The 25608-nt window shown below is 36.9% G+C and overlaps 1 long non-coding RNA gene across 2 annotated transcripts in view; it reads right to left on the minus strand.

Annotated features, from left to right (window-relative positions):
• LOC112914096 (uncharacterized) overlaps nucleotides 1–25608 on the minus strand; it is a 51253-nt gene that overhangs the window by 22664 nt on the left and 2981 nt on the right. For both annotated transcript variants that reach the window (XR_011996718.1, XR_011996717.1), the window contains exon 2: nucleotides 23–120. This is a non-coding gene — a long non-coding RNA (uncharacterized lncRNA). The remainder of the gene's footprint in view (nucleotides 1–22; nucleotides 121–25608) is intronic.

Consider the following 25608-nt stretch of genomic DNA (forward strand, 5'->3'; position numbering starts at 1 on the left):
GGGTTCTCCCAATGCTGTTTACCTCTTGGGTTGGCTTCAGTTTAGACCTCAAACCTCCTCCAGCAGCTAGAGCCACTTGATTCTGGGTTCACAGCCAATGGAAAGAAAGACTGTCCACCCCTAAACCAATGACAACCAAGAGGAGGGGATTAGTTTAGATTAATCAGGATTTACCCTATCACTGCTACACCAAGGGGAATGATTAGAATCAAGGATAAATATATGCTTTGTGAGGATTAGAATTCATACACTCTCTTTCAGTAAAACAAGTTAAAAATACAAACTCATTATGAAAATGAACATTTTTTGGAATCCAAAGTGTAAGTTTTTTAAAATGCAAGGTGCCATGGACATCACAAAATCTAGAAAACATAATTTTTTCATTAACTTCCTGACACATTTCCATTACACCTTTTCTACAGTTTTTTGGCCACATACTCTTTGCCTCTTTCTATGACAATTGTGAAATAGTTCATAAAGAAAAAATAGAAATGAAATTCAATCTTGCCCCTGGCATATAGAATTTGAAATTCTTTTCATATTGATAATTTCAATAATTTTCTTTTAGCATTACAATTAGTTATCAGTGATGTTACATACATTTTCAGGAATGTTATCAAATTTAGGTAGGCTTCTTTCAAATTCTTTTTTTCATATATGGCTTTAAAATTTGGAAGAATCTTTCACAGTCTAGATTCCAGATGCATACCTCCCAAATTTTAAATCTCCTCCACTACCCACATACTGCCAGCACCAGGCACTACAGGACCTACTCATGGTTCCATATATACATCCTATGCCTTTGTTGGTACAACATAATGGGTGATTTCTGGAAGCCATTTTTATACCAAGGCAGCTAACTGCACAGGGGAGAATTCCAAACCAGGTAAATATGTCCTGTTAAACCCAAACAAAAATATTCTATATTCACCATACCCTTGGTTGGATCTCAAAAATGCCCTAGACCACTGCATGTCACCCACCTGAAGGGCAAGTGTGATGCAGGGGAGATTGAAGAGTGAATCAAAAGTCAGTCCTAATCAATGTGAGTTAACATGGCCATGTTAAATCAGTATCCAGGTCCAATAACAATACAATTTTTTTTATTATCAATTTTTTTAATCAATTTGAGAAGTGACCAAAAATATCATCTAGGAAAAAAATAGTGCCCAATACATTTTTTTTTGTTGTAATGATTAACTTATAGATGCTTCTTAGTTAACTAGTTAATAAGTAGTTAATGTGTCACATTCCTGATGTGATCCCACGTTCAATGGCATGAGAGAGGAGGAGACAGACATAGAAATCTATCACCAGGCCTTGATTTTGAAGAACTAGTGACCCGACAGGGGCAAAAAAATGTATAGACATTTATTTTCTGCTTTAAAATACTTGATAGATTAAAAAGAAACAATAAAATGAATATATGTTGGCATTATGAACATCTTGATTTTATGTTATACACGTTAATTACATGAAAAAATAAAGGACATGATACTATTTGAAAATGAGTTTGGTTGGAGATTCACACTGATGTTGTGGAAGGAATAGTGCCTACCCAACTTTTAGTGTGCCTGTTTCATCTTGGATTCAAAGCTATTTAACATTTTCATCACTTGTGTGGTTGATGGACTAGAGCACATGATGATTAAATTTACAGATAATAGCAAATTGGACTAAGTGGTTATTACTTTGGAGGACAGGATTAGAATTCTAAATGACCTTGCAAAGCTGGAAAAGGAGTCATATAAATAGACTGATGAGCAATTGTGTTGAGAAATGTGTGAGGAAGTACACTTACGATTTTTTTAAACTACACAAACAAATGTACCAATTTCTTGAACAAACATTTTTTAAATGCAGAAACCACTATTCATCACAAATTGAATACACATCAGTAAGTATAGCAATTATGTTTTTTAAATGCTTCACTTTGGAGGTGGTTTAACAACAGTGTAATTGGAAGGAAACAGAAAATAATATATTTTCCCACTACGTCTGGTACCATGCAATATCTCATGGATCAAGGTTTACTTTAATTCAGGAGAAAATGATTTCCTAAGGGTATTTGACTACAGAGATTTTGCACATGTTAGATTTCTCCCCTGAGTGAAAGGAATGTCAGAGTAGTGTCAAAGGGGCCTAAAATTGGGGTCTGTTCAAAACATTTATATATAACACTGTACCAAGTACTAGATACAATAAGATAAATAGGGCATGGTGTCTGTGGGCAAAGGAGAATTTGAAAGGATTAAAAACACAATGATAATATACATTTTCTTCCTTAACTAAATAGTAAATAAATTTTGTTTATTCCATAATTCAATTTGGTGGCATTTGTCAATTATATCTGTCATTATGATTTCTCCAAGATTAATGTCCTGAGGTAAATTAGATGTTAATATAAATAAATATAGAAATATTTATAAAAATAAGCCTGATACCTAGAGCAACATCACAAACACACTTAGAGTAGCTTTGATGAGTCAGTCACAAGGACTGTGCCCCACACATATCAAAGGATCAGACAGCTGACAGCCCCCAAAACATTATGGCAGAGTTAAAAATCAATATATGTTTATTTTTTTCATAAGTCATTTTATTACTCTGCTTTGCTGGTATTTGAAAGCCAGTCACAAGAGCTTAAGGATGTCTCATTAACTTTGCTGAAAGAGTGAAATACATAAAAAATTTTGGTTTAAAACAGTGGAATTAGAAAATATCTGAACTCGGGAACCCCACAGGAAACAGATCACTGTTTATATTTTATTAACATCATTTTATCCAGTTTTAAGCTATAAATGATTTACAGTGTTCCCCATTGTAGCATATATGGTTACTGTGTTTTATCCTCAAGAATAATAAATGTTCTAAAGAAATTTTCTACTCTCTAAAAAATAAGCATCAAGAAAAAGCAACTGTAGTTTTTATTATATTATTTATATGCCTTTTAAAAATAATAATAAATTTAAAGTTTGGGTGTACAGTTTTTAACAGTCTTAGCTATTATAGTGCTCTTCTGTAACTTGAAGTTCCCCGCCAAAGCATTCCAGATTTTAAATTCTCCTTTGAGCAAACTCTGTGACTGTAACTCTCAGGATTACTGTTACTACTTCAAATGGCATTTTTTAAAGATTTATTTATTTATTTATTCATGAGAGACTGGGGGGGGGGAGGGTGGGAAGAGACACAGGCAAAGGGAGAAGCAGGCTCCATACAGGGAGCCTGATGTGGGACTTGATCCCGGGTCTCCGGGATCACGCCCTGAGCCAAAGGCAGGCTCTCAACTGCTGAGCCACTCAGGCGTCCCTCAAATAGCATTTTTAATGATTGTATTTCTGCATTATTACAAAAGGTCATATATCAATAAGTTAGAGGGAGTGCCTTTGGTGAAGGAGGAAGGAACGGGAGTAAGAATTTTAAATTAAGGTAAGAAGTTTAAAAACTAAAATGAGAGGAGCTTTCATGGACTGATGATTATAAAATGGAAGGAAGTATGAAGAATAGTGTTTATAATCATTCTAAAGTTTAAAAAGTATTTTTCCAAGATCTATAAAGAACTTATTAAACTCAACACCAAAGAAACAAACAATCCAATCATGAAATGGGCAAAAGACATGAACAGAAATCTCACAGAGGAAGACATAGACATGGCCAACAAGCACATGAGAAAATGCTCTGCATCACTTGTCATCAGGCAAATATAAATCAAAACCACAATGAGATCCCACCTCACACCAGTGAGAATGGGGAAAATTAACAAGGCAGGAAACCACAAATGTTGGAGAGGATGTGGAGAAAGGGGAACCCTCTTGCACTGTTGGTGGGAATGTGAACTGGTGCAGCCACTCTGGAAAACTGTGTGGAGGTTCCTCAAAGAGTTAAAAATAGACCTGCCCTACGACCCAGCAATTGCACTGTTGGGGATTTACCCCAAAGACTCAGATGCAATGAAACGTCGGGACACCTGCACCCCGATGTTTCTAGCAGCAATGTCCACAATAGCCAAACTGTGGAAGGAGTCTCGGTGTCCATCGAAAGATGAATGGATAAAGAAGATGTGGTTTATGTATACAATGGAGTATTACTCAGCAATTAGAAACGACAAATACCCACCATTTGCTTCGATGTGGATGGAACTGGAGGGTATTATGCTGAGTAAAATAAGTCAATCGGAGAAGGACAAACATTATATGGTCTCATTCATTTGGGGAATATAAATAATAGTGAAAGGGAATAGAAGGGAAGGGAGAAGAAATGGGCCGGAAATGTCAGAAAGGGAGACAGAACATGAAGACTCCTAACTCTGGGAAATGAACTAGGGGTGGTGGAAGGGGAGGGGGGTGGGGTGAATGGGTGACGGGCACTGAGGGGGGCACTTGACGGGATGAGCACTGGTTGCTGTCCTGCATGTTGGCAAATTGAACACCAATAAGAAATAAATTTATTATTTAAAAAATAAAAATAATAAAAATAATTTAAAAATAAAAAGTATTTGTTTAAAGGGAGAGGGACAGTATTTCATGGTCAGGCCAGAAGTCACCTAACAATGATTTTCAACTTTTCACTCACTAGAGCAGTGGTTCTCAGAATGTGGTCCCAGGACCAGCCAAATCAGCATCCCCTGGAAACTTGTTAGAATAGTAAATTATCAGGCCCCGTCCCTGACCTACTGAACCAGCAACTAAAGGGTGGAGCCCAGTAATCAAGTTTTTTAGTATATGTGCTGCCGAAGCAAGCACACCAGTAATCAAGTTTTAACAAAGCTCTGGAGGTGATTCTATGCATGATAAAGGTGGAGAACCATATTAGTAACACCTGAGAGCTTTTAAAACATTACCCAGGCCCCATCTCAGACCGATTATATCAGAATCTTTAGGGATGGGGCCTTGGCACCAATATAGTTTTCAACAGTCCCCAGGTGCTTCTGATTGTTGGGCAGAGAATCTGCCTTAGCCCTTCTTCAACCCTAGAGAAAGAAGCCAACTGGCTGAGCTCCAAAACCCTCCTTCAACAGAAATAGCTGAATCTTGAACCCGTTTACTTCTTTTCCAATGACAGATGTTCTTAAATTTGAAAACCACAGGCTGAGCATAGTCAGGATTGATTCATTCTATTGAAATCCATGAACATCTTCATCAGTAGCTCCTAACCCCAAGGCAATAAGGACACTACAGCTTCATTTGATGAAAAGAAGAGAAGAGGACCATCCTGACCCATGAGGTGCAGTGAGGACACCTCAACAGCCAAGAATCTGGAGAAAGGGCCACAGCCCTAGTGGAGGGGAAGATAGGAGAGTCCTCCTATAGGAGTACAAGCAGGCCCAGACAGGGAATTAAAAGAATAAAAAGCGGATATGGTGCCACAGACAAATCTCATCAGCGTCAATCAGTTTACCTGAGGCTAACCTTGTACAGCCAAATGGAGATTAGTCAGATACAAAGATAAATTATCTCTGAAGTTATCTTGCGAATAGTGGGGAAACTTTTAAAAATTTCCTGACATTAAATGTACATATAAATTCCAGGAACTATCTCAGCGGGACTGTGCCCAATCATTCCCAAGGAAGGTTCCTCAGAATAGGAGCTGGGATGTTTACTAAAGAAATGATGGGTTTTTCAAGAGATGCTGTTTACCAGGCGCCTGGGTGGCTCAGTCAGTTAAGTATCTGCCTTCATTCAGTTCAGGTCATGATCCCAGAGTCCTGGGATTGAGCCCCATGTCGGGCTCCCCTCTCAGCAGGTAATTTGCTTCTCCCTATCCCTCTGCCCTCCCCCCTGCACCCCTACTATGCTCGCTCTCTCTCTCTCAAACAAATGGATAAAATCTTTAAAAAGACAGAGAGAGGGCAGCCCAGGTGGCTCAGCAGTTTGGTGCCGCCTTCAGCCCAGGGCCTGATCCTGGAGACCCAGGATCAAGTCCTGCGTTGGGCTCCCTGCATGGAGCCTGCTTCTCCCTCTGCCTGTGTCTCTACCTCTCTCTCTCTCTCTCTCTGTCTCTCATGAATAAATAAATAAAATCTTTTTTAAAAAGACAGAGAGAGATGGTGTTTCCTGGGTTTCCAGTTGGAAGCGGGAGTCATGGGAAAGAAATAGAAACTCCCAGGCCTGTTCTACTAGTTTCTCTAGCACCAAGATTTCCAGAAATTATCCTGAAAGTTTAGCAAACATTGCTAGAAGGATCTCCATTTTTCATAAAAAAGAATAGACATACAAAAGCTGAGACAATAATTTATTGATTAAATTATAAAAGGTGAGTGTTGAATATTCTGAGTTAAATAAATTAGAAATTCGATTGGTTTATTTTTTTCTTTTTTTTAAATTTTATTTATTTCTTTGAGAGAGAGGATACAATCAAGAAGAGGGGCAAAAGGAGAGGGAGAAGCAGACCCCCTGCTTAGGGAACTCAACATGGGGCTTGATCCCAGGATCCTTAGATCATGACCTGAGCTGAAGGCAGACGCTTAATCAACTAAGCCACCCAGGTGCCCCTAATTGGTTTAACTTTCAGTTGAAGACACTTAGTGATGAAGTTACATGTCCCAGTATTTAAGCTGTGGCATTAAATAAGCAATACATAACTTGATTTTTTTTGAAATATGGTCCAGGCATATAAAATACTGAAGATACCAAGAAATGGCATTCAAAAAATAAAAATAGAAAAAGAACAGTTGGGGGTCTCAAGACTATAATTTCTTATTTTTAAGATAGCATCAAAATGTGCCTTAGGTTTTCCCTACAATAGTTCAAAAACTTTAAGTGCCCCAGAATCATCTGGGAACCTTGAAAAAATAGATTGCTGGGCCTTGCCTCCAGAGTTTCTGAGTTCAGAGTTCAGGAGTGCAGGTATATTTTGCATTTTTAACTTCTCTTGTGATGCTGTGCTACTGCTCTGAGAACACACTTTGAGAAGCACTGATTTAGAATACTGATTAAATTCTAGCATTTTCAATTTGTTTAAAATTATATAACACATAAGATTTACAAAGAGATAAAGAATAAGTCAATACATATACTTGACCTACTACCTAATCTAAGAAATTAAACATTACAGTTGAGTTCCCCTATGTATCTTTCCTGGATTCTTCCCTCTTCCAACTTATGTAGGGGTAATCATTATCCTTTATGTTTATTCATGATTCTTTATGGTCTTCAAAGAACTGCAAATCAACAAGGAACAGGAAAGGTTTGTTTTAAAGATGAAGAATATAAATAGGCTTTTTTCAGAAGAAACTCAAAAGATGATGATTACCAGTTGATGATAAGTAAATATATTATTAAGTCATGTTGAAACTTACTAAAGTCAGAGGAACACAGGATTTTCAAGAACTATGAAATAATACTTTACATCCATTTTTTAAAAGATTTTATTTATACATGAGAGACATATAGAGAGAGGTGGAGACACAGGCAGAGGGAGAAGCAGGCTCCCTGTAGGGAGCCTGATGCGGGACTCAATCCCAGGACCCCGGGATCACAACCTGAGTCAAAGGCAGATGCTCAACCACTGAGTCACCCAGGCATCCCACTTTACATCCATTTAATGGGCAAGAATTAGGAAGCTGCGTAATGCCAAGTGTTGGAGGGTTTGAGGCGCAGAGGGAGACAGGAGTTCTATGCCTATGGGTGCAGACTTCGAAAAAACAATCTAGTTTCTTGGTCAAATCAGTACTGGTATACGCTGTGCCCCCTGCAATTGAGGTCCTATCATTTCCTAAGAAAAGAGACTTGTTTGAAGATTGTGATAAAAGTCAGAGACAATCTAGTGTCCATGATTGGGGAGGCGGGAGGGGGTGTAGATAAATAAAATGTGTAGAAGCAATTACTCCTTGAACTACCATCCTGCAATTAGAAGAAACAGAAGACTACATGTACACATAGAAACACAGATAAATCTTAAAACCTAGTTTTGGTTTTTTTAAAGACACAAAATGAGATTTCTATCAAATTTCATATGTATGAATATTATTTTATTCTCTAAACTGAAAGTAAGCTGCAGACATGATGGCCTCCATCCCTTATTGCCCTAAACCCCAGAGTCCTGAAAATGAGAAACAGAATATTTTCTTACATCATTGCAGACAATTATCAAAATCAGGAAATTAGCACTGACACAATAATAGTAGCTAATTCACACACATTCATATTTTTTCTAACAGTCCCAATAATGTTTACAACAACAACAACAAAAATCCTAGGTTATAGACTGTATTCATTTGTCATGTCATGCTTGCTTTAATCTTGACAGTACTTCATTCAGGACCTTTGATGAATACTGTAGTTCTCACTTATCCACAATTTCACTTTCTGGGGTTTCAGTGTCTGGCAATCAACTGCATTCCAGAAGCAGATGATACTCCTTCTGATGTACTGTCAGAAGGTCAGCAGTAGCCTAACCTCACATCACAATGCCTATGTCATTCACTTCATTTCATCTCATCACATAGACATTTTATCACTTCACATTATCCCAAGAGTGAGTACAGCACAATAAGATATTATGAGAGATCACCTTCACATAATTTTTATTACAGTATATTATTATAATTGTTCTATTTTATTATTGTTGTTAACTTCTTACCGTGCCAAATTTATAAATTAAATTATATCATAGATATATTATGTATAGGAAAAACAGTGTACATAAGATTCAGCACTATATGCAGTTTCATGCATCAACTGTGGGTCTCGGACCATACTCCCACAGATAAGAGGGGACTACTGTACTTGCAGTTGTTTTTAGGATATGCCTCAGTTTGGGTTTGTCTAATGTTTTCTCATGATTAGATTTGGGTTATGCATATTTGGCAAGAATACCCATGAAGTGATGTTGTTTTCTTCTCTGTGTACTCCATCAAAAGGCAGTTGATGTCAGATTTTCCCATTACTGATTCTACTAATTTGGCTCATTTTGTTAAGGTGGCAAGTACCAGGTTTCCCTTGCTAAGGTAACCATATTTTCCTTTGGAATTAATAAGTATCTCTGGTAGGATACTTTGAAACTATATACATATCCAATTACATATCAAACATTCACTCACTAGTTTTAGCATCCATTGATGACTATTTCCTGAATTATTATTATGATAGTTGCCAAATGGTCATTTGCTAATGGTGATTTCTGTTTCTTCCACATGTACTAACTGCATTGTGCAATAAGAAATCTTTCCCTACTCCTTCAGATATTTATTTAAGTATGGACTCATGGATTCTTATTTTATTCAATAGATTATAATCTGTTATTATCCTTATTTTAATACCAAATTGTCCCAGATCTGGCCAGTAGGAGCCCCTTTCAAGCTGGTTTCTGACTCCTGTTTATATATTTCCTTTCATCTTTGAGCACTTGTTAAATTTCTAGCTCAAGATGTTCCAGACTCATTTTGTATTTTCCCAGACTCAGCCCAGGAACCATTCATTTCTCCAAGGAGACATGTTTCCTTTTAGAGGAGAATGCTTTTCAGAAACCAAAATCTGGACATTAGGTGTGCTTGAAATCCAATCCAATATCCCAGCCTTCCCATGTTCCACATTTATAACTCCTCTTTTCTGGAAATGAAAATCCTTGTTCAATTATACAAAATATATTTACTTATTTTCTTAATTAAAGAATATTCAGAAAGTATTTTCAGAGTACTGAGATAACCAAGGCTTCTGACTATAGTTCAGTATTTATTTAGAGTTTTTTGTCTTTGAGAAGTATTCTTGAGTAAGGAATGACATCTATCTAGGCTCCCTGAATCAGGAGATGGTCCCATATAACCCTGTTTCCCCTGCTGTCACAAGATTCATGCATCTGATTCTTGATAATGATTTATTTAATAAGTGATCCAAATTTTAAAATTTTTTGAGCATGGAGCCCCATCTGGGGGTCAATCTCATGACTGGAGATTATGACCTGAACTGAAATCAAGAGCTAGATGGGAGACGCCTGGTGGCTCAGAGGTTGAGTGTCTACCTTTGGCTCAGGTTGTGATCCTAGAGTATGGGGATCGAGTCCCACATCGAACTCCCTGTGAGGAGCCTGCTTTTCCCTCTGCCTATTGACTCTACTTCTCTCTCTCTCTACCTCTCTCTCTCTGAGTCTCTCATGAATAAATAAAATCTTAAAAAAAAAAGAAATCAAGAGCTGGATGCCCATCCAACTGAGCCATCCAGGCACCCCATCCAAATAGTTTTTTAAGACTCATAAGCATTGGGGTGCCTGGATGGGTCAGTAGGTTAATCGTCTGACTTTGGCTCAGGTCATGATCTCAGTGTTCTCAGGTCCAGCCCAGCATCTAGCCGGGTGTCCAGCCCAGGCTGCAAGTGGCTCTGCACTCAGCTGGGAGTCTGCTTCTCCCTCAGCCCCTCCCCCCCACCCCACTCATATGAGCTCGGGCTCTCGCTCTCAAATAAATAAATAAAATCTTTAAATTAGAAAAAGACTCATAAGGAAAATGGATTGAGATAGTGATTAAAGAAAGAAAAATCATTCAAAAAGATATTCCCAGGAATAAGTTTTTAAAGTTTTGAATTAAAGTGGTACTAACTGACCTTCATTGATTTTTCTGTCAAAAACTTTTGAGAACTGACCTTTTATAGATATCAAGTATAATTGACACACAATGTGGCATTAGTTTCAGGTATACAACATAATGATTCAACTTCTATGTTCTGCTATGCTCACCGCAAGTATAGCTACTTGTTGTCATACGACACTATTATACTATCATTGTCCTTACTCCTTATGCTGTATCTTTCAGTCTCAGACTTATTCATTCCACAACTGGAACTGGATCTTCCACTCCATTTTACCCATATTGCCTATCCCTTGACCACCACCCCCTCCTCTTCCCTCCAGCAACTAGAGACAAAGGTTGACAAGATGTGAAGGCCTAAAAAAAAAAAAAAAAAAACTTTTAAATTGGGAAGTAGGAACCACACAGCAAACAGACAACCCACAGTGATTGCTTTTTGAATCTATAGAATACATTCCAAACAAAGGGCTCTCAGTGCCACTTCCTGGAGAGCTATCAACAGAGGTGTGAGATCTGTAATCTCAATAGTATTTACAGATAATGTAATCAACAGAGGAGGAAAGATTTGCCCACTCCTTGAGGAGTATAAAAGGAGTAGAGAGAGGCTTGGGTGATCCACTTGGAGAGCTGACAATATAGCCACAAACTGTGGAATTTTCTGATAAATGACCCAACGGACCCCAAGAGAACACCTTAGAGAGAAGGTGAGTGGACCCACACCAACTGGTCCAAAAGCTGAGCTCCTCAGCCCTTAAAAACTGTTAACAGTGGTTCTTTCTGAGGAGTAAATATGGGATACAAGTGTTTGTGTGGGGGGGGGGGGAATTTGTTTCTAAATATCTCTGAATTGTTTGATTTTTAGAATTGTGTACATGATTATTTTTCTAATCAAAAAAAGTTTCAGTTTGTAAGGAAGTAATCTGGTTGCCAAATTACACATGTGATCATATTGTACAGTCCAAATAATCAGATCAGTCAATAGGATAAATATGTGACATCAGATCTATCCCAGATAATTGGGGAAACTATGATCACAAAATTTATATTTTGATTATTCAAGGATTATCAAACTTAGAAACCAGGTCCAGTATGAGCTGTGCCAAGTAATAACGTAATATCTGGTCTCTGGAAATGTAAAAAATTAGTATTTTCTTAAATTTAAAAAATCAGTCTGACAATTGAAAGGTGAACCACAATTAATTTTTATAACCTGAAAATAATTTTGCATTGGGAATCTAATTGAACATATTTAATCATAATTACCTGGGCCTTTAAAAAACTGTTGATAGCGTTCTCATTATATATGAAAGCAATACAAGCCTTATAAGTAAGTGGAAAAATAAGGAAAAAGTATAAAATGTCCATAATTTATACAACTCAACTTCAGAAATAGTCACTACGTGCATTTCGATATATTTCTTTCTAGAATTTTTTTCTGTATATACAAATACTCTGTTTCAAAACTAGGATTATTAAAGAAAAAACTAAGATTATGTCATATAAGCTTCATTATCCTTAACATTGCTTCATGACCAAGGTCTCTTTTCAGTGAATACTCTTGGGAAATGTAATATAAATCATTGCATAGAATTCTATAGTGGCATACAAATTTATCAGATTGCAAAGTTCAAAGTAGTAAGGAAAAGATGTATCTTAGAATACTGATTAAGTTCAAACCATTTTTTTTCCTCAAAGTATACTATTTCTTTAAACTACATATTTTGTCTAATCAAATAACTCCCCAATATTAGTGAGCTATGACTTAGTGAATGCAACCTCTTGATGATTTCAAAGCTTTATTTTAGAAGGTATTGTCACTCAAGTTTGTGTAGAACCTACTGTGATAATTGAATGCTTTGTACACACAGTTTTAGTTTCTGTGCTCCATAGTGAAAACCAAATGTCAATGTGCTTCCTCCTTATAAATAACCAATTACATGGGTGACCTAAAAATAGAGTTCTTGTTGGCTAAGACAGGTTAATGACAGCCAGCTTGGAATCCTGTCATGTAGTACAGCTATTTTGGTGCCACAGTGTAGCTAGATTTGTCAATCTTCTCTGGCCTTTAGCACATATTTTAGATCTTAATGCCCCAACTAAGGAATCACAGCTAAAGAATGTGTAGTTTACTAGGGAATAATTGATTGCATTGCTTCTGATTAGATCAGGAGGAGATTAGAATTCAGTGTTTTTGTACAGAGGAGCAAGAAAAGGTAAAGCATGATTTAAAATTCACAAAGGGTAGTAGGACAAGGGAAAGGAAGAAGAAATTATGGTGTGAGCAGCTAAGCAAAACTATTGTCCAGCTTGGGAATGTAATTGTAGTGGGATACAACTAACCTATCTAACTCAAAATATTTAAAAGGTAATGGTTGCAGTTGTTTAAAGCAGAAAAATAAGAATGAATAATAGTAGGGCATCAAATTTAGTGATGTCATATTCCTTGGCCTTAAGAAACTAATAAGCAGAGCTGGAAATTTCCAGTTATAAATCTAGAAACTTCCATAGACCATACTTTTTTTTCCTTTTTTTTTTTCTTTTGGTAATTCGGTGATTTACATTTTTTTTAAAGATTTTATTTCTAAGTAATCTCTACACCCAACATGGGGCTCGAACTTAAGAACCGCAAGATCAACGGTTGCATGCTCTACCAGATGAGCCAGCCAGGTGCCCCTAATTTTTTTTAAAGCAGAATACTGGAAGCACAAATATTCAGATTACCAGATGGCAGACTTCTCTCAGCAGAGGCAATAAAAAGACTTTACAATTCTCACCAGAAACGTATTTAGTTACAATACAGTCTTGCAGGGTTTTTTTTTCCAAGTACATTTCATTACAGTAGAATTTTTCTCTATTCTTGTCAAGTTTCTGATCCCTCTGGAAAACCTCAACATATATGAAAACCACTTATGTCCTTTTTATCCAATTACCATAATACTGGGAGTATGTGGTTTAAAATTTGGGACCAAAAATTCTTTTTTTTTTAAAGCCCAAAATATGTTTATTTTTTTTTATTTTTTTATTGGTGTTCAATTTACCAACATACAGAATAACCCCCAGTGCCCGTCACCCATTCACTCCCACCCCCCGCCCTCCTCCCCTTCTACAACCCCTAGCTCATTTCCCAGAGTTAGGAGTCTTTATGTTCTGTCTCCCTTCCTGATATTTCCCACACATTTCTTCTCCCTTCCCTTCTATTCCCTTTCACTATTATTTATATTCCCCCAAATGAATGAGAACATATAATGTTTGCCCTTCTCGGATTGACTTACTTCACTCAGCGGGACCAAAAATTCTTATACTCTTTTTTCTAGTCTCTAGTCCCTCCTTAGGAATACTATCTTGACTTCATATCTACTCCCCATTTCAACCCCCCAGGCAAAACTAGGCATCACCCTGCCGGGTTCCCATAGCACACAACAGAAAATATCCAGTATACCTTTTATTGCAGGGTATTATAGTCGTTTACATACGGGTCACTTTTGAGGAGGAGAGCATCTTTGTCATGGTTGCATACCCATTTCTTAGACCAATGCATAGTAAATACCAACAGAAATTATTGTCAGAATCCTATAAGGAGAAAAGCATTTCTAGGGGCAGTGTGGGCAATTCTGAAACAAATGGTGTGGTTTCTGCTGAAGATGTGCTGAAGACGTTAACTTGTGGTTGATATTAGAACAGAGCCAAGCAAAGCAGCAATTATTCCACGTATTCCTAGAAAACTTGTACCTCCATTTCTTTTAATCTCTTCACTCTCAGAACAACTGCTGTTTATTTCTAGTAATAGAAATAGTGCTAAACTGATCCTCCCTTCTTCCAAGGAGAACTTAGTTGGCTCAGCAAAGAGAAAAGGCTCCACAGGAACTTTAGAGGCTGTCAAGATAGGTGGAGGTACAGGTATGACTCACCATGGCAACCATCTCCATCATTAAAGATTGAGTCAGAGTTTTCAGAATACAGACAAGGGCCTTGGAAGAGTTCCCTGGAAATCAGAACATTTAAGAATTGGGTTTTCTCGTCACACTCCTTAGAGTAGATCTAGACCAAAAGGAGGCAAAAATCCTTGAAATTACTGTCAGCCAGTGCCCCCCTCTCCTGTCTCTTTAGATGCAGATTTGTAGAAGTGACAGGGAAGGTACCTGGGTTACCAGAGCTATTACTACTGCTGCTGTGGCTGATACTGCAATCACAATTTTTGAAACCACAAAGAAACTTGTGTACCCCACTGCACTAGAAATGTATGGCTTTGTCTTTCTGAGTAATATACCTACCTTGTATTACCAAAGGTGGGCTTCCTTTCTGCCCAGCAATGGTGAGCTATCTTAGAGCAGCAGCTCCAGAGAGCTTTTAAGATTCACGAACCCTATCTTATAAATAATCAAAATCAGTCTAGGTGTCTATAACAGGTTTGGGAGCCAGGGGATCAGAGAAGATTTCGCATTATTTAAGGGATGTGTGGATTCTGGAATTATGGAAAGATTAATGAGTCTGGGATCAGTTTTCAGTTTTGACGGGCTCATTTACTATGTGAGTTTTGTAAGGAGTTATGTAAGATGGGATAGCCAATTCTCCTCCCAATGCCTTGCTAGAATAGGTAAGACATGTGATCAGATAATACAAAGGAAATTATTTGGGGAGCTAAATTGCATGGAAATGTAAGGTACATTCCTGTTAGGAGGACTTCCCCTTGGCTCTGAGATGACTGCCACTTTTTGTGAGCACTTGGATGAGTCAGTTATCCGCTCTAGAGGTCTGTTCTCTGAGGTATAATTGGATTATCTTCCAGGACTTTCCAGTTCTATCTTTACATGGCTCTAAATTTCTTTCATCTTCTTATATTTGGAAAAACTCCATTCTCCAACCCCTTGCTGCATTTCCTGCCTTTCATCATTCTAACAGCTTTGGAATCTCAGTGCCTCCAAAACAGCATGCAGTTATAAACACTTCACCATTTCCCCCCTTACAATGACCATGGCAAGCAGAGAGAGAGGCTGAGCCATGTAGTTAGAGTGCTTTGAAAAGATAAAAGCCCCTTAAAAATGAAAGGTTATTATGTAGAAGCCAGGGGTCCAAAAATAAAAAATAACCAAGAACCACAAAGGGCCATTTTTAATGATTTCCATAATATTATACATTTTGTGCATGATTTCAGGATAAAACTCTAAATAGGATGCAACTACTCCCAAGATATTTGCCATTGTAAACTAATCTCTATATGTGCAATAGTTACCTGCCAGGATTTTTCCCACTCAAAAAAGGCATAATTAGAGGAAAACTAATAGAAATATTGTGAAATCTGGGGGCACCTGGCTGGCTAAGTCAGTAGAGCATGTGACTCTTGGTATCAGAGTTGCGAGTTTCAGCCCCATTTTGAGCATAGAGAAGTAAGTAAGTAAGTAAATAAATAAATAAATAAATAAATAGCTGATTTGTTTCTAATTTTTAAAAAATAAAAAATAAAAATACTGCAAAATCTTTTCTTAAATGATCATCACTACCACTGATTGATCAGCGATTTCAGTGTATATAAACATTACCCAACAGCCAACTTAACATGTGCCATACTCTTCCCAATTAAACTTTAATATTAATCATTATTTCTTTGGTACAACCAACAAATAGAGACAAATGAAATATTTCCCATAAAATTCCAAAAAGTTAGTCCGGTCGTCCATTTCACATTTTTGCTAATCTAAAAGCCTAATCACTAATACAATATAACAATTTTGAAATATTACAGTAAACTTGCTTTAGGCTTGCCAGGTTAAATAATTTCTCCAGGGCACACATTCTGTTTGCCTTATAGTGTACGAATTGGAGGATGATACTAGAGGGGAAGTTAAGTCTAGAATTCTCGGTTCAAAGGCTCTGCCAAAGAGATCAGCATGTCACTATCACTTTGGGTGAATCTGTACTCAATCAATAATTTATTCCTGAGTCACTGATACTATTTGTCAGTTCTTTTGCCTCGTTATTCATTTCAAGGAATAAAAAGTGAGATTATTCTAAACAGTAATGTAAAAGCGAATTATAGTCTTGTTGGAGAAATTCTCAAATACAGAAAAAATAAAAATAAAAAGATAGGAAACAATCTGTCCTCTTGGGTGATACTATCCAAGATAAGTCAGCCTGTTATCATCATCACTTTCTTGATTTCACCTTCTAATCTCATTGTCTGCTGCCAGATCCTATTTCTCGGTGTTTTTGTGCCTACCAAACATCAGCACTGTCCTCCAAACATCCTTAAATCAGGCACAAAACAATAATAGCGCAAAACACACTAGTTGCTCATTAAATACCTACCATATGCCAAGTACTGTGTTAGGCAGAGGGAAATCAATAGGACATGGCCTCTGCCTTGGAGAGCTTCATGGGATATGAGGGAGACAGATGAAGCTTACAAAAATGATTACCATAATGTAATAAATGCTACAATTGAGGTATGCAAAAGGTACTATGAAACTACAGGGGATGCAGTATCTATGTTGATGGGGAGGTTAAGAAAACTTCATACAAGAATTGATTTCCAGGAGCACTTGGGTGGCTCAGTTGGTTAAGCATCTGACTTCAGCTCAGGTCATGATCTCAGGTCCTGGGATGAAGCCCCAAGCCAGGCTCCCCACTCAGTGAGGAGTCTGCTTGTCCCTCTCCCTCTGCCCCTCCCCATGCTCATGCATGTTTTCGCTCTTTCTTTCTCAAATAAGATTTTTTAAAAAGAATTAATATGCAGGTTTTAAGGGAAGTACAAAGAGAATTTTCCAGGTTAAAGGAATTACAGACCATGGTGGTTTAATAAAGCATGGTATATACATTCTTTTGGAAATCACAATTGGTTTCAAAGGCAAGAAGAGTAACAGTGGAGCAGAAGGTAGGGCTGATAAGGCAAATATCTTGCTAAAATTTAGACTTTCTCCAAAACTTAATGGAGGGCCACTGGAGGATTTTAAATAGGAGAATGACAAAAATACAGGATGGATTAGGTAGATACAAGACTAGAAGTTATTCAATCAAACTATTTCAATACAATTTAGTAAATCTTATTAAAGGAATTAAAGGAGATAGCGAGGAAGAGGGAGGGAGGGAGGGAGGGCCGACCGACCGACCTACTAGTAAAAAAATGGAAGGGGACAATTTCCAAGATATATAGTAGGTAGACTCAGTAGAAACTCGTAGCCAATCAGACAGAAAGGAGGAAAAGGTAGGAGTCTAGTATGACTGCTAGGTTTCTAGCTTTAAAACCTAAGGGGCAGAGGTGCAATTTACTGGTATTAAAACAAAGTAAGATGAACAGCTCTCATGGCAGAAGGAAAGAGATTATTGACTCAGCTCTACCATACTGAGTACGAAGTACTTGGAGTATATCCCATTGAAATATATATCCAAGACTCAAGAGAAAAGTCATTACTAGAAGCACATTTTAATTATCATTGAATGTTTTGGAAGATGAGACCAAAGAAGTCCTCTCTAAATCGCTCTGAGACTGTAAAGTGTAAGAGAATGCCAGAGAAGAAATAAATAAATATTCTTAAAAATACCGACACTTGTAGGGCAGGAAGGTAGAGGAAGAAGCCATCTCTGGAGCCCCTAGAGAGGCCAGTGAAACAAGAGAGTTTCAAGAAGGAAATAAAGATAAGAAATGAGTTTCTTTATGTGCCAAGTAGGTTGTCAGATAATGCTCATCAAGTGTTCATCACAAAGCCAGCATGTAGTAAGTACTGAATAAATATTGTAGGATGATTAGTTTTGGGCAGGAAATATCCAAGGCATTAAGACTCTATGGCAGTGCAGGAGATAATTTTGCTCACTTTGATCCCTTTCTTAGTAGAAAGAACACAGAAGGTCAACTGGTGGCTCAGTGGATAAGTGACTGACTCTTGATTTTGGCTCAGGTCATATCTCAGAATTGTCAGATAAAAGTCCCGTCTCAGGCTCCATGCTCAGCAGAGTCCACTTGATTCTCTCCCTCTCTCTCTCTCTCTCTCTCTCTCTCGATGCCCCTCCCTCCTCTCTTTCTCTCAAAGAAGAAAATAAATAAAATATTTTTAAAATGAAAGAACACAGGAGATGAGTCATTGCTATTCATAATGTCTATTAGTGGGGAATTAACTAGTACAGTTTCATCAAAATGAATTCATATTTACAAATAACACACTAATGAAGAAAAATAATCTTATAACTATAAATACTCCTTTGTAACAAAATTTTAAGGCCATTCCAAAGTAATGAAAAGGATCATGATGACTCTTGTAAACAGCAAGGACTTAAATGGACTTATTTGGGGAAGTAATAGTATATAAAGCTATTCAACAGAGTTCCATTTCCACCATTACTTATTAAACATTGAATTTACTTTGCACAATGGATATTGAATAAAAGGAAAAAAAAGCTTAAATGGCAGTAAAAAAAAAAGTAATTATTGGTCTATAAGTTTGTTGTAGACATAGTTTTCCTGTCATCTCTTGTAAATAATTTTTCGATTTCCTTTTGAACTCTGTGGAAGTGTGCTGCAGTGACTCTAAATTGTCCCTACAGGTGCACAGTGATGTAGTAACAAAAATACATTCATATATTTGTAAAACCACAACCATAATTCTTATTTAAAGCTTACTGAAGGAAGCTGAGAAAGAGTATAAACGGTTTCTTTCTTCCTGGTGAAAGCAACCCAGGATGGATAGACTAAGAATAAACAATATTGTAAAACATCATGGAGTGGCATCATTCATGAAAGACTAAGGAAAATACTCATAGTATTGCTTTTTTTTTTTTTTTTTTTTTTTTTTTTTTTTTTTTATTTATTTATTTGTGATAGTCACACATACAGAGAGAGAGAGGCAGAGACACAGGGAGAGGGAGAAGCAGGCTCCATGCACCGGGAGCCCGATGTGGGATTCGATCCCGGGTCTCCAGGATCGCGCCCTGGGCCAAAGGCAGGCGCCAAACCGCTGCGCCACCCAGGCATCCCTAGTATTGCTTTTTATAACTAACTTCCATAGTTTTCATCTGTTAGAACATTTTAAAGTGTGTAAAAATACAAATCTAATTTCTAAAATTAAATTCAATAGGCATAAAATTACCCTATCAAATTACTATAAAAGTTTTTTTTTAAGATTTTATATATCTATTCCTGAGAGACACAGAGAGAAGCAGAGACATAGGCAGAGGGAGAAGCAGGCTCCCCACAGGGAGCCCGATTTGCAGGACTTGATCCCCAGACCAGGATCATGCCCTGAGCCAAAGGCAGACGCCCAACCGCTGAGCCACACCAAGCATCTAACTATAAAAGTTTTTAAATGCTTACTCTCGACTTCTATACTTATCATTTCTTTACTTGGCACCAGTTCACGAACTACGTCTTGAGTAGCACTGGTCTAGAGGACAATTTCTCTTGAAATATTCATGAGAGGTGAGGTTTTTAGTAACTTACTATATAATCGTACTTTATGTTTCACTCATACTACACTCTTAGAAAGATGACATACAAACCAGAATGCAAATTCCTTTGCAATGGGATAATCCCTTCTAGGATTAGAATATGTGAGAATCCAAATTAACAAAAGTTTGTTGAGGGGCACCTGGCTGGCTTAGTTGGAAGAGCACCTGACTCTTGATCTTGAGGTAGTGAGTTTGAGCCCCACTTTGGATGTAAGAGATTACTAAAAAAATAAATAAATAAAAGTTTGTTGAGCAAAGAACCAGATCATAGGTAAATAAACAAAAAAAAAAAAAAAACAAAAAAAAAAAAAAACAAGGAGGAGGAGGGGGGGGGGAGGAGGAGGAGGAAGGAAGGAAATAACCTTAAAGGAGTATTCAAGGCAAGGAGAACAGCTTGGCAGAGTGGTAGCGGCAAAGACTTGCATTCCAGCCACTAGGATTTGAATCCCAACTGCATCATGCAATATTTGTGTGACGTGAAACTTTCCAAGGCTCCATGTCCTAATTTTTATCATGGACGTAATATCAATGTGTAGGGATTTATAAAAGGATTAATACAGTGCTTAATGCAGTATCCAGTGCATAGTAAGCATTCAATAAATGTCAGTTGATATTAATACCATCCTAAATAATAGATCTCTCTATAACAAGCAACATGTTCATGGTGTACAGATTTGGTACTTCTTCCCTAGATAGAGCTAGATAAACACTGACAACCTTCAAATCTTTCGACTTTACTCTTCTATGTACCTAATCATCATCTTCCTTCTGTTCTCACAATCTTCCTCTGGACAGACACAAAAAAATTGATTGCGTTTCAGCTTACACATTCCAGTACTACTTCCCTGAGATCATATTTGAGTCACCTTGACTCAAATTTTAGATATTTCCAAATATTAGTCACACATTTATAGGCAATCCTTTGGTTTATAACCACAGTATGGATATAAACACCTTCATTATGGCAGTGTTTATTTTAATTCTCCAAAGGCAATCATATTTTCTTTTTTTTCAAGTTCCCGGAGAGCTTCTCACTGGTTGGGCATTACATTCCCACATCTGATGGAAAATAAATCTACATTAAAAGCAAATTATAATGAGATTAATTCTCTGGAACATGTACTCAAAACAAGAATGTTTGTGATGTTTTGACAGCTGGAGTCAGGATTACCTGGTGCCTCCATTTCTGCTGCAGAGATTATAAGGCTTCAGACCTATCAGAACAACCTTTTCTTGGACAAAGCCACTTCTACTTCGAAATAATCATTGTACAACTATGTTTCAAATTGCTTCCATGTAAATAGCATTCTAGACACTCATTTTCAGAAAATATTCCCTGAAATTCTCAAAACATTAAGAACATTGGATATGAGGGGCACCTGGGTGGCTCAGTCAGTTAAGTGTCTGTTTTTGGATCAGGTCATGATCCCCGGAGGTCCTGGGATAAAGCCCCTCTGTTGAGCTCCCTGCTCAGCAGGGAGTTTGCCTCTCCCTCTGCCCTTCCCCCCACCCCACTCTCAAATAAATAAAAATCTTTAAAAAAATAATATTGGGTGTAATTAAATTCCTTTAAGCACTCAGTTGATCTCTCTTCCCATTATAAGAGTGGCATTTTGGGAAAGAAATTAGAAAATATAGAAAAGAAGAAAAAAATTGTTCATCCCATCTCTCAGTGACACCTGCAAAGCACTTAAATGTCAGTTATAACATGGTTAACATTTTGGCTTATCTTTTTTCTATTTTTAACTTCTATTTTTACATAGTTGTAATTATACAAATTATATAACGTGCATTCTGTTTCTTTTTATTTAACATTACAAAGTAAGCATTTTCTCCATGTTAAAGTCATTAAAGGATACTTTTTTAATATCTGAAGAATATGCCATTATGCAGATGTTTCACTATGTAGATATCTCAAGTAGTATCACTACTACTATGCATTGGTTCCTTTAAAGAATCTCTCAGTCTGATTTTTCTAACAATTTCAAGAAAAAAAATGCAAATGTGTATTTAGCACAGCTTGGAAAGCAATAAGGGCACAATAAATTTTAGCTTGCATTCATTTATTTTTATTTTATTTTATTTATTTTTTTAGATGGTAGAGATGGGCAGAGGTAAAGAATCTTAAGCAGGCTCCATACCCAGCATAGAACCTGGGTTGAGCTCAATCTCACTATCCTGAGATTATGACCTAAGCCAAAATCAAGAATTAGACACTTAACCATCCAGGCACCCCAAGCTTTTCTTAGTTATAGTTATCTAACAGGAGTTTGATTGTTCTCTAAAACAAATTAAATATATAATTTTTAGGAGTTCCCACTCTGTTCTTTAAAATCTTCAGAAATAGAGCCTTTCTCCGAGCATACTTTGAGTACCTTTATTTCTTTTAAGCTTCTAGTGTCTTCCTCACAAACACAGTGCTAATACAAATGATCATGTGAATTATGGAACTGTATGTCAGTGTGCCTCCACCATTCAGCATCATAGCGTAAAATAGGCTTACAATAATGGCCTTATATTCTTGTTGGAACATTAACAAAAAATTTTTGGAAGCCATGGGCATATTTTGATTCAAGTCTTCTCAGTTCTATTTCCTATCTCTGTCTAGCCACTTTTGGCCATTTCTGCTGTCCTGTGATAGTCAACCCTTTTGTTGTCCCCCATTTAGCAAGATAGAAACCTCAAGTCTTGGACCCCATCACACTAATTCCATTCTAGGACTCCTTCCAATCCATACTCCACAGAATAGGAAAAGTTATGTTCTTGAAAACATGCATTTCCTGTTATACATCGTTGCTCATAGTCCTTAAAATAAAATCCAAATTCTTACCAAGGCCTACAGGACCTGTGTGATCTAGTCCTTGTCAGATCTCCAGGCTGATTCCCGGCTTTCTTCTCTTATTTTGCTGCAGTTCTCAGGTCCTTCATCTCTTTAAACACCATCAAACTCTTCCCACCTCCATGTTTGTTTTGCCATTTCCTCCACCAAGAAGTTCTCTCTCTTTCTCTCCCTCTTTCCATGATTTATTCTCATCATTTAGGTCTGGGTCTCCTGGGAGATACCACCCTTGACTTTCATGTCTAAAGTAAGTCACCCCGCCAGCTATTCTGCTTACCTCCTTCACAGCACATATTACAACTTATAATTATATTCTTTGCTTAGTCACTTGTTATTTTCTCTTTCCTCATCTGTGTATAAGTTCTATCAGAGGCAAAAACAATGTTTATGTTCTTCATAAGATAGAGTGCCTAGTATATGCTAGGCATTTAATGCATAAAATAAGTATTGAGGAGGAGAGGGAAGATCAACAGCTAAAAGCTATGGAAGCAGGTGAAAACCCCAGGGAGCTTGCAGACTGGGGCCAAGAGGCCTTAGGACAAAACTAGTGAACACCATCTTTAAAGCAGCCTACAAAGAAAATTTAGGAAAACTGGGAATGAGATGCCCCCAAAAGGATTTTAGGTAAGAAAGTAACCTGATCATATCCAAACAAACATTTATATGTCTATTAATATGTCTGAGGATTCCTGAGCCATATAATATGACAACTATCTTTAATTAAAAGAAATCTTGAAATGCTTCTATACTAATTTACCTCTTGTTTTTTTTAATTGAAGTATAGTTGACACACAACGTTACATTAGTTTCAGGAGTATAACATGGTGATTATACAGCTCTATGCATTATGCAGTGCTCACCACAAATGTAGCTATCACCTGTCAGCAAACAACGCTATTACAGTACCACCGACTATATTACCCATGCTTTATCTTTTTGTCCCTGTGACTTATTCATTCCATAACTGGAGGCCTGTACCTCCCATTCCCCTAAACCCATTTTACCGACCCCTGCATCCCCTCCCCTCTAGCAACTACTAGTTTGTTCTTCATATTTATGGGTCTGCTTCTTTCTGCTTTTATTTGTTTGTTTTCTAGATTCCACACAGAAGTGAAATCATGTGGTATTCATTTTTCTGTGATTTTACTTATTTCACCTATTTGCTGTCATCCAATGAGAAATGTACTAAGATAGCAATGTTTGTTCAACATGGCCAGTTCAAAAAAAAAATGTGTTAGAGTAGGAAAATAAGTATGACTACTATAGCTTTTAGTTAAATAAATGTTATTACGTTTGTCAGGAACTGTTCAAGAACATTTCTCCTTATGTAAGGCTTACCCCAGTAATGCTGCTTAGGTCAGTGTCTATCTGGATTATCTGCAGCCTAAATGCCAACTCTGTAAATTAAACCTGTCAAGTGACAGCTTTGCCATAGCATGCATAACCAACCTTTAAAATTTATTTATACTCCGTTCCCTTTCTCTGGCCAGATTAAATTCTCCTTTCCTAAGCAATTTTTTACTCACTCCAGACTGTGGCATAATTCAATATGTTCTAAACAATTACATGGAAACCCATCTGATTTCCAATTCCCAAGTAATTTTCATTCAGACTTTGGAAAAGCAAAAGAAATTTTTCAAAGCTCACTAAAAATAAGAATTTTCTTAAATTCCTCCGGTAAAAATATGTGAATCAGTCATAACAACGGCATGCTATGAAAATGTGACGAATTATTACAGGTTCATAAGTCCTTTATTCAGTGTCCCAAGGAAACAGTTCTTTTCAACATGCGAATGCAACTACTCTTTTGACTAATCTGTCCATCACATTGTAATGTGCATGCTGAACCTCCACAGAAATAAATATTACATTAAGTGGCAAGATTTCTAAGGTGAAAACACATTTTCCTCTGATTTGAAGACTTACCTATGCAATTTCCAGGCTTATATTTAAGTCGATTAAAATTTGTCATGAAAGTAAAGAGACAGAAAATGGACATAATAGATATTAACTGGAGAGAATTACTTTTTTAAATGGACAATATTTTTAAGGTTGTTTGAAAAAGTTAATTTTACTGAGATAATATTGCTTGTAATGATTGGGTTTGATGACTTAATAAAATTTTGACTTCTGATACAGCAGGATTCATTTATCTAAAGATATTTACATCTTTAGCACCCACTTGGGTCAGTAACTGGCAGTTTCTATGTCTGACATGTACAAAACACAGCAGCCCAAGTACAGCTATTGGCCTATGGACTTTGTCCTTGGAAGGCCTGTTATGACAAGCTTAATTGTTTGTTGGAGATCTCTGTGTTTAAAATTCCCACAGAAATGATGATGTAGCATTGCTGTTTTTATTATTCATCAAACTTATTTAAAAGACTAGATATCTTCATCACAAGAAAAAAAATGTAACTATGTACGGAGACAGATGTTAGCTAGACTTACTGGGGTGATTATCTCACAATATATACAAATATTGAATCACTAGGTTGAACACCTGAAATTAATATGATGTGTATAATTTATACCTCAGTAAAATAAGTACACAGAAACAGATATGAAAAAAGGCTTCATAAAACTTTTTTGGGGGGTCTTCATAAAACTTTAAATCAATGTCTTAAGGGAAGAAGACTTTTTAACTTTGAGCATTAGTTTTAAGCATTTATGCTGACCATTATATGTTCATAGAAATGTAAATGTACTCTATATTTTTAAACATTTTTTACAATCACACAAGAAGATTAATTTTAGACATAAAATAAGGTATTCTATAACAGCAAAAGAAAAATAGACCTTTACAATGTTGATAGGA

The sequence above is a fragment of the Vulpes vulpes genome, chromosome 1 (assembly GCF_048418805.1).
Source record: "Vulpes vulpes isolate BD-2025 chromosome 1, VulVul3, whole genome shotgun sequence".
Lineage (NCBI taxonomy): Eukaryota > Metazoa > Chordata > Mammalia > Carnivora > Canidae > Vulpes > Vulpes vulpes.